Source organism: Lepisosteus platostomus, chromosome 14 (genome assembly GCF_059453375.1).
Source record: "Lepisosteus platostomus isolate fLepPlt1 chromosome 14, fLepPlt1.hap1, whole genome shotgun sequence".
Lineage (NCBI taxonomy): Eukaryota > Metazoa > Chordata > Actinopteri > Semionotiformes > Lepisosteidae > Lepisosteus > Lepisosteus platostomus.
The window spans coordinates 992,634-1,003,506 of NC_142624.1; the positions used below are offsets into that span (position 1 = coordinate 992,634).

Genomic DNA, 10,873 nt, shown 5'->3' on the forward strand with positions numbered 1-10,873 from the left:
GGATCCATATTGTTGGTCTATTAGTGGATATAAAGCACTGACATTTCTCAAATATATTTCATTTCTCTACAACCTTTTTCACAAGAGAATTTTTAATACTTTCATTCTTTCATGCAAAGAAAAAGGAGATCAACGTGGTGGTTACGGATTTTACCACAACGGCCAGTGTCTTCAAACTAGTTTCCGCTCATGATAGCACTCACCTTTCAGCACCAGCAGAGACAGGAAGGCAGACCAGCTGCAGAGCTTGTTCTTCACCTGACGTGAGTGCTGTGGTTTCCTGTTTGTTCTCTTCCTGACCATGTGAGCTCAGCTCATCAGCTTCACAACCAGTATACAGACTGCTTTACATGTACTGAATTTCGAGAGCTAACAGATCACCCCGTCTGTGTTTTCATCAGCTCTTCAAATAAAACAAGAGGCCTTCATCCTCTCAGCTAACTGAGAAACTGTGGTGATGTTAAAACGGTGCGTACAGCACTTAGGTTTGCAGAAGTGTTGTAAGCTCTGTTAGGACCACTGCTCTGCTGTTGCTTGTTTGACTAACAAATTAAAACAGATTAAAACTGCTTTTTGTAAGCCCATGTCATGCAACCAGAAAGAATAAGAATAAGACAGTTAAGGTAGCTGAAATATTTTAAAGAATAAGAGACCTTAGTGCAAAGGGACAGATATGAAATCAATATAAAAGTGATCGAAACACTTAAAATATTCTGCTTAAGGACAGAACAGATGTATCCCAGGGAAGAGTAAAGGAAAGGTGTAATCCTGATGGTTTAACAAATCATTCAGGGAAAATGTACAGAGACAAAAGCACTTTATACAAAGAGTTTATAAAAAGAACAGAGTCCAATTAAAAACAATGAATTGCAAAAGGTCAAGTGAGGCAAAGAAAGGAAGGGAGTTCTGTTCATCCTGTTCCAGATGATGCTTTTCTGGTTAATGAGGACTACAGCGTTAATTTATTATTTGTGCAAGTCACTTTTTTAAAGTGCGAAGAAGGCTGCAGGTGTAAACTGCAGTGGTGGGTATGATGTCATTAATTAATCCCTTTATACTGCCAATAGGTGCTGAAGCCGAAAGATACGGAAACTGAAGATTCTATAAATAGGTTAAGAACTTCAATACTTTAAAAGTTCCTGCCCTTACTGCTGCGCTGTTTTTAATCTGGGTGATATACAGTAGTTAGTGGAGGAATCTGTACTTGTAGTCTTCCTGATTTAGATTAATAATCTAGTTTCTGGCGTCATCAATAAACTTGGGTGCTTTATAGATGATACAAACTAAGGCAAAGGGAACAGCAAAGAACATTCAAGCTTTTTTCCCCACTTTTAAGAAGATCATCTTTTTACAACTAGAGTTCTTCAGAGAACAGAACTTCTGTACCTGTGCCTGGAGTGTAAGATTTTATTCTGGATTAAGATGAATACCTGTACATCTGTACAAGAGAGCTGAAGCACGTTTTCTTCAATTTGTACCCCTTCACAGTGTAACTGCTGCTGTGTGAGTCCAGGAGACACTGCTGAACACTGCGGCTGTGTCAGAGGGTGTGTTTATCGCTGGTTCAGGGCGTGAGAGCAGAAGGACAGTCCCACACAGCTGAAACAGACACACAGACACAGGCAGCAGCAGCACTCTGACTGATCAGCACAAGAGCTGGAGACATGAGCGGACGTTACACACGCCTTGGTGAGTCTGTTTAGTCTGTTTCCATTGGACTCGGTGCACCTCAGAGGTTCAGGTATAAAGACAGAGGGATGGTAACTCTCCACAGTGTTGAGACACAGGCAGCAGCAGCACACTGACACCCTGAACACTTCAACACTCTGCAGTCATGAGTGATAGAACTCCTCTACTGGGTGAGTCGGTCTTGCCGTTATTTCTAAGATTACAAATCAGGCAAAGAGATTAATAGTCTATTTCTGTCAAGCACACAAATTACTGAGGGCATCTTCCCAATGCAAGAGTTAGGAAAGTGCAAAAAAACATGACTACATGAAAGGAGATAGGATTATTTTTAATTGCTTAAGAAATAACTACCTACAGAACAGGAAAAATGTGCCCGTTTCTTCCTTCATATGAAGACAGTCAGTTCTGCTCTGCTGTTTTCACCATGTACACTGGATATAGCATGAGGATTCTGTCACTACCAGTCTTCATAACACGAGCAGGAATAAATGTCACACAGAAGGCACCAGCCACTGCACGAACAAGTCAATGTAAAATGATATCCCATAAAAGTATTAAGATTAAAACGTTTTTGAAATAATTTAATTTAAAAATGTAGTTTTGTATTTGCTGTCATTTTTTTTTAAGAAATTGTTTAGAAAATTAAAACTACCTAAGAAGCAGTACAAATAGTTCAGACCCCAGTCTCTCCCACTTCTGCATTTCCTGCATCTTGGTGTAGACACTATCACATTATATTCTGTGACAGTTACTTGTGCTGTGTTTGTTCTGAACCACAATACTTCTTATACTCTTCACAGCTGGTGGCAGTGAATTAAACCTCTGTGATGGTAAGTAGAGTAGAAACCTAAAACAATAGTTTTGCTTTCATGACTGACATGTTTTGTGAGTGTGTATTCCAAGATGGAGTCATCATACATTACTAAGTGATATGCTATTTGTGTTAAAGTTATGCATCAAGAGCTCCTGAACCTGGTAAATAGAAACAGCTGATATATAAATACCCCATAATACAGTAAGAAATACAAATAAAAACATTTCAAATACAAAGTAAAATCAGATCAGCCCAATAATTATCTTGATGCTTGGAAGAAACCTGCAGACGATTACTGTTTAAATCAATATCTTTTAGATTCATGTGAATGAATTCTTGTATTTTTCTTTCTGTATTCCTCATTTTATATCTTGAATCAAACATGAAATCTACATTTTTTCCCAAAACTTTTACCAGACGGTGTCCATAAGATGTAATTACACCCCAATACAGCTCCACTCCCCCACCAGTATTGAACTGGTGCTATAAATAACTAATACTGTTGTAGAGGTTTGATGGGTTTACTGAGACAATTACTAATTGTAGCAGTAATCACGAGGTTGTTCGTTGTTGCTTTTAGAAAATCAATTGTCAGAACAACTAACAACGCACACACACGGGTTCAATACACGAGATACATTTATTAATATAAATTGTGCACCAAACATATACTAGTCTGCCTGGATACAAGCGGCAGACCTTACTGTGAGGGTTATCAATATACTTGAACTTGAACTTGAACTTGAACTTTATTGCCATATGTAACCGGTACTGGTACAATGGAATTCTTACTTACAGAAAGTCTCTCGATTGTAAAACAAGTGTAAAAAACAAAACAAAGTGCAAACAGTGCGTCAAGACAATGTACAAACAAACAGTAGACAATGTGCAAGTAAACATGCAGGCAGTTTGAATGTAAACAATACAGACGTGTAAACAATGACTGGAGACGTACAATAAATAAATTACAATGAGGTAGATGGTGATGGTGTGGGTGTGGTCCGAGGGGGTTGGCTAAATGTGTTCGCCAGTCTCACTGCTTGTGGATAGAAGCTATTGAAGAATCTAGTGGTAAGTGTCCGTATGCTCTTATATCTCTTGCCTGAGGGCAGTGGGGTGAGGAGCTCATGCCCGGGGTGGTGACTGTCCTCTGTGATGGCCAGAATTCTACCACGGCAGCGGTCCTCATAGAGCTGTTTAATCTCGGTGAGAACGCAGCCGATGATCTTCTGGGCCATATTGACCATTCTCCTTTCTTTCTCGCGAAGAGGTGTTGCCATACCACACGGTGATCCCGTTGGTGAGGACGCTCTCGATGGTGCAGCGGTAGAAGTTCACCAACACATGTATTGGCATCCCCCATCGCTTGAGGCACCTCAAGAAATAAAGGCGCTGCTGAGCCTTCTTCATGGTAGAGTCAGTATATATACAAGGTATATACTCTCGAAGAGATGCAAACACAAAGAGATATACAACAGAGAATATATGTCAATATATATCGTTCGGTTACCAAATCGCTAATCAGTGTTATTACCCACTGTTACTCTAAACTCAGAAGTAAATACATTACTGAATATACAAATTGATAACAACTTGTGTTGAGGTACAATTAAATTCTCGAGACGCAATGTAGAACATGGGGTTTACTTATCCACTGTGTATGGATTTGGAATTCCCGGCACGAACACCAAACCAGCTGACAGGCTCTGTTGCAGCCTCTGTTCCAGCGGTTGTCCAATGGGTGTTGTCCCGGCGTCCTCTGGCTACCGGCCAACCAGTCGAGGTGCAGCTCGGAGTAGGACGGGCGGAGGAATCTAACTGCGGCGCGCAGGGCAGTCGTTGCTCCGAGGGGATCTACCAGCAGTCCGGCTGGCTAGTAGACAGTCTCTATGCACAGAGTGTGACCGCGGGTCCTCACAAGTCACTCTTTTGCCCGGGAAGAAGCTGGTTCGTTCCCGGTCCAGCGCTGCTTCTGAATAAGCTATTCAGGTTGTCGACGAGGGTCCAACTGTAGGCTGCCGTTGATCAAGCGGAGCATTCACGTTGGTAGAATTCTGAGTACGTACGGGATCCTCGGCCTCGCGCTTAGAACAAAGTCCAAGTCCCAGTGCAGACAACAGCAGCTGTCACGTGATTGTCTCTGAGGATGCGCGAAAATGGCCAAGGAGAGCCCCGATCTGAGCTTGCGCTCCCTTTTTGACCAAGACACAGATGTGTGCTGATTGGTTGAGAGTTTGGCGGGCATTGGAGACCCACGTGGTGTTACCATGCCCTGCCAGTCCCTGATTGGTTGATCAAGGTGAGATATGAGTCACTTACTCTTGACACTTAGGAATGCAGTCCAGATGTCCAACTGGCACTCCCTAGACAGATAGGCGCCAATGGATGACCATTGATCATGATAGCCAGGCTTAGCTAAACGCATCCCCGTTTGGGAGCTGTCCCTTATCAAAAGAAAACATCTTTAAATCAGCCTGCATGAATAGTTTCTCTGTGGCTGCACCACAGAGATGAAGAGAGAGATGGGGCCTCATTTAGGAAAGCACAGCAACACTTGATTCTGTCTTATTAACAAGCATTGCCGCTACACTGTATAGTCACAGCCGTCTCAATATACTGTACCTACCGTACATTTCTGGTCAGTACAGTTAAAACTAGGCCCTGGAAAGTAAGCTAATAGAGAAAATTGATGTCAGATCAATCACCTGGCATATCAAGGTCTGCAGACTAGGAAGCTTACTGAAAAGTCGGTAATAAACTATTCCGGACTAAGAGAACGAAAAGGAAACATCCAGTACACAGAAACGGTACACACAGAAAACACAGAAACTGGGCTTGCTCCCACACAAAACACAACATGGGGTCAGTATTGGGATATTAAGCCACGAAACCTCTGCGCATCAAACATACCTGCAACACCCATGTTCAAAACATTGTACAAAAACAGAACTTAAGATGGGCTAGATTCAAAACTAGAGTAATTTATTCTTACGGTTGCAAAAAACCAACTTGGCCCTACAAACGCATGTACAGAAGCCACTATCGAATTTCGGCCTCTTCAAAAACTTTTAACACCGCCACAGACGGTCTTCTCAACAAACACAAAGCGCATTCCTACGTTATGCGCAGAACAGACTCGTCAATGCCCACCCGGAAACAAGCACTACTACAAAGAATGCAGTTAAATAACGCAAATTGCACAAAATAACCTAGAATGCAAATAGGTGTTTTACATCTCCACAGTGGGACCATGGGTGGTAGCCAAGCTGATAAAACCAGTCAAGACAACGTGATCAGTTTGACCAGTGACGAATAGAAATAATGGTAGAAGCTCATGTTCAGTGAGAAAAAACATCTTGGTTACCATCAGTAATCTGTAGTATTAATAGGCTACTGCAGGCCTTTCTTAACTGGTTTTGTGGTGCTCTGACAGCAGTCTCTGAACATTCTGAACTTTAATCCATATTACTGATGGTAACTAAGATGTTTTTTTCTCACTGAACATGAGCTTCTACCGTTAGAACATCATGTAAACAAACCTAATTTAGTCCAATATTCAACTTAGCCCTACCTTTGATGCATTTTGATGCATGATTCCACTACCACGCTGGTTCAGAACTTGAACCCCGTCCGCGCTCTCGTGGGGATCTTAAATAGCAAACCTGATGAGCCTCAGGTGTGGTAGCCGCGGAGTGGGGAGTGCAGTGGGAGGTGTGCTCCACTGTCACACCTGCTGAACTGATTAACTCTGGCAAGCTCGTGTGCGAGTAGCTTACTCGATGTTGCACCACAGCTGGCGGAATTTGTCATTTTTCTCCAACGATGTATCAGAACAATAAGCCTGTCAATGCATGTATTGCAAAAGTTTGAATATCAGCATTTTATTCATTGGATGACACAAAAGGTTTCACATCAATATTTGTTTTGCAAAATGGAGATGACCCAACTGAATATTTGATTGAGAGATATTAATGGTACCGCTACTAAGTGATACATGGATAAATTACAGTAATCTGTTGTTGTGTCCTAATTATACCCAAGTTCCCCAGTGGGACCCCCCTCCCCAGGCTGGGCAACCCGGGCTTGAATCTTCCCAGAAAACTATAGGTGCTCTCGCATATGAGGACCTATAGTTGTCTGGGGAGACAAGGGAATGCCAAGGGAAGAAATAAACATATTCGCCACGGGTTAAATGTTTAAGAAGAAGCAAATCGTGGGATTTAAGAGTTACGGCACGATCTCCACATTCCAGTACTCGGTGATCACTAAACTCAGAGCTGGGTAAGAAGAGAGAAATGAGATTGACATCTTTACCTTCGAGAATTTGGTGGTGCAAATGAGGAGTGAGAGAATGACGATGGACTGTAGCTGCAGCCTGAGATCCTGAAGCAGTAGGATCAAATCTGTCAGGGGGACGGGTAGAGGGAGACTGGAGCCTTATGGAGCACATTTTCATACTAAAGAGATTCAGTTCCTCCAGCCTGTCAGTGTGGGACACTCCCTTCAGACTGAAGAGACTCAGTTCCTTCAGCCTGTCAGTGTGGGACACTCCCTTCAGACTAAAGAGACTCAGTTCCTCCAGCCTGTCAGTGTGGGTCACTCCCTTCAGACTGAAGAGACTCAGTTCCTTCAGACTGTCGCTGTCGGATGCTCCCTACCGCCAAGGAATGCATGTAGTTCCTCTCCCCTGGATTGACATCAGAAATATATTTTCTGCAGAAATCCAACTTGTACACATTATTTACAATTATATTGTCACGCATTCCACACGCTCTCACAAACGCTGTCACATTCCCACCCACACCCACTCAGACACTCACACCACAACTAATCTTCCCTTTGCCTTTCACTCCCATCAGTACTGTAACCCTCCTCTTTTCCCTGACTATCGCTCCCTCTTTCGGATTCTCCCTGGAGCTCCCTAGTGTGCACCCTCCTTCTTTAGCTTGTTCTCTTCCTTCCTTACATCCTGACTCCCGCGCGATTCTGAACATGTCTCTGCCTTTGCAATTTGGATTTGTTTTCTCGATTTAATTGCCCCAGCCTGGTTTTGATTTTCGCCTGCCCGTTGGTTTTTTGATTATGAGGACTTGCGTTCTCGCAACATTGCAGCAGCGCGGGGAAATCACCAACGTGTGCCCCGCACAGGGTCCTTATTTTTATCATAACGATCGCTAACATATCTGATGAGGTCTTACAGGCATGTTATGAAATTTTCAAAAAACATTCCTAGGTTTAAATTCTATTATTTTAAATATGTATCACAACATGTTGTCTTTTTAACTGTTTCCACACATTGTCTTAAACATACCAATGATGGGTCAACAAATAACTCAGTCTGTTTCATAAGTAGCCTCTTTTCTAGGGAAACAAAAGTGAGTGAAAACCCAGCTCCTACATTCCAATACACTGATTAACTTTGAAGAGTTATGTATCATCTAAGGCTGTTGTTTGAATAACATCAGATACATAACCACAGTTTACTTGTTGTTCAGCAGGAGAGGAAGATTCAACAGAGATCAGGATCATGCTGGTGGGGAGGACTGGAGTGGGGAAGAGTGCAGCAGGAAACACCATCCTGGACAAAGAGGAGTTCAGATCAGAGCTCTCTCCCTCCACAGTAACACAGCAGTGTGAGAAGGACACAGGAGAGGTGTCAGGGAGGAGTGTTGCTGTGATCGACACTCCAGGCCTGTTTGACACAGTTCTCCAATGATGAAGTCATACGTGAGATCCTGACCTGTGTCTGTCTGACCTCCCCGGGACCCCATGTGTTCCTGGTGGTGATCCAGCTGGGCAGATTCACACAGGAGGAGAAGGACACAGTGAAGCTGATCCAGAAGACCTTTGGAGAGAGAGCAGCAGATTACACCATGGTGCTGTTCACACAGGGGGATCGACTGAGGGGTAGAAGTATTGAGGATTTTCTCAGGAAGAGTGATGATCTTAAGCAGGTTGTCAGACAGTGCAGTGGGGGTCGTTATCATGTGTTTAACAATATGAATCCAGAGGACCGCAGTCAGGTGACAGAGCTGCTGAAGAAGATAGACAGGATGGTGGTGTGGAATGGAGGAGGCTGTTTCACCAATGACCTGTATCCAAAGGCTGAGAGAGCGATCAGGAAGGAACAGGAGAGGATCCTGAGGGAGAGAGAGCCGGAGATCAGCAGACAGGAGGAGGAGCTGGAGTGGAGATACAGGGGAGAGGAGCTGGAGAAGAAGAAGAGAGAGATCTGGAGAGAAGAGGAGAAAAAAGCCAGAAAGAAAGCAGAGAGAAACAACTCATTTCTGCGGAAACTGGGTATTGTGGCTGGTGCAGGAATAGGAGGAGCAGGGATAGGAGCAGCAGCGGGAATACCGGGGGGGCCAGTAGGAATAGCAGTAGGAGCAGCTGTAGGACTGGCTGCAGGGACAGCAGCAGGAGCTGTGGTAGCCAACAGAGAGAAACTGTGCAGAGTACAGTGAGAGGAGACAGAGACACAGAGCCACACTCTCACAGAGTTACTATTATTATTTATCAAAGGGGAACTGCAGTCCTCATTTCTCACAGTATTAAATCTCCACCACAAAGGTTACAAAATTCAAACTGAGTGTAAAATCCTGAGCTCTGTGCAAGAGCTGTATAGTTGCCAAGTTGATGCAGACAGACGAGAAACTGCTGGTCGGACCACAGGCAAGAGCGAGAGTTTGTGTGAATTGTGACGTGAAAGCAGCCCTTCCTGCTCACTAGTCACTGTAGGGAAACATGGTCTCCTAACTACTGTATGTTAATTCTTTTTTGTGTGTGTTTTCAAACTCAGGTATATATTTTAAACAATATCTCACTGTCAAGCAGTTGGCTGTTCAGAACATGACACACAAAACAGGACCAGATCAGCAGAAAGTCAGCCTGTTTCCTTTTCCAGGTGATACTCAGCTAGCCAGGAGATGGGTAATAAACATGGGCACTAAGATTGGTCCCATCGACAAGTTTCTCAACTTGATTCAGCGTGATGGACGAGCGAATAAGTACAGGTTGTGCAGCAGACATTTCACCCAGGAAATGTTTGAACATGATCTGAATGCTGAGCAAACAAGTAGTATTTGCCAGTAAAACTACAGTAGTCTCGAAGTTGATATGTTGAATTGGTTACAGCTGAACTCATTCAAATCAGCTGTTCATTTAAATCGACTACAGCACAGCCACTCCTCCAAGAATATTCATCCTGCTAGATCATTTCTTTAAGCTAAAGATTTGCCATAGAATAACCACCAGTGTAAATATAGAGCACTTCTGCAAAACTTGAAAATGAACAGGAGTGTTTTAGTTGGTTGGCAGGCTCTTTTTTAAAATACTTAGATAAAGTATCTAAAAACACATTAGCTTGGACGTGTCGGTTTCATGAAAATATTTAAGAGTAATATAGCAGCAAAAGTTGTTTAGTCTAAACCATGTTTACAATTTAATAGGCCTACTTTCGCATCACCAGAAGTTCTGTTGCTTGGTTCTAAATCGCACACAATGAAACTACACACACACTGAAACTTCATCTCTTTTGTGATACAAACTAGAGGTTGTACACATGAACACACATAGTAATTTTATTGTGGTTTGAAATGCACTCATCACTGCCAATTCACTATAACAACACTGCAGTTCTCCTTTAAATTGTAAAATACAAAATGTTTGCTGACCTACTTGTTAAGAGCTTGGCATTAAAGGTGTTGTCAGTGCGTTACTAACCCAAGAATCAGCTGCACACAGAGGTTTATCTGTTTTATTTCTGTTTAACATATTATATTTGTTTGCTGACTTGTTATCGAGCACTGAGCTAAACCAGAAGTAAACCTACTGTGTTGGTGAAATAGAGGACAATGGTTTTATCACTGACGGCCTTTGAGTCTTTTTCTGTTTGTCTGAAACCTTAAAATAAACCTCTTCCTGTCTCCACTGTGTCATCTCCTCACTGATTAACACCATCAGAGGTCACATTTGTGTACAACTTCATATTGAGCTTTCAAGGGAAGGACAGCAGCCTGACTCTCCCCAGTCTTGAGCGATTCTTGCACATGGCCAGCCTGCCAGCTCTCAGGAGGGCTGTACCTGCATGTTCCAGAGCAGATCTACCAGACGTCTGTGTGTCAGTGACGTGCAGGAGACAGGAGCTCACAGCCAGTCCTAGAGCTCCTCTCTGAGGAAAGCAGGGATGAATCCCTACTAGTGAATTCCACTAGTGATCCACCTGTGAGTGTGGCAACAGCAATGGTCCTGTGACGAGGAGCAAGGGCAGGTGTTGAGTCATCTGGTTCGGATGGCTCCTGCGTCTCGGGGATTATATTCTAGATCGGTGGACCTGTACAAACACTTTCTGCTGGTTTACTTTCCATCTGA

General features: G+C 43.2%; 1 pseudogene across 1 annotated transcript; it reads left to right on the plus strand.

Moving 5' to 3' along the window:
• Positions 1-1,201: 1,201 nt before the first annotated feature.
• Positions 1,202-10,435, plus strand: LOC148648571 (GTPase IMAP family member 7-like; annotated as a pseudogene). Its single transcript, XR_015926513.1, has 3 exons — positions 1,202-1,689; positions 2,490-2,519; positions 8,002-10,435. The product of XR_015926513.1 is annotated as a GTPase IMAP family member 7-like (transcript).
• Positions 10,436-10,873: the final 438 nt, after the last annotated feature.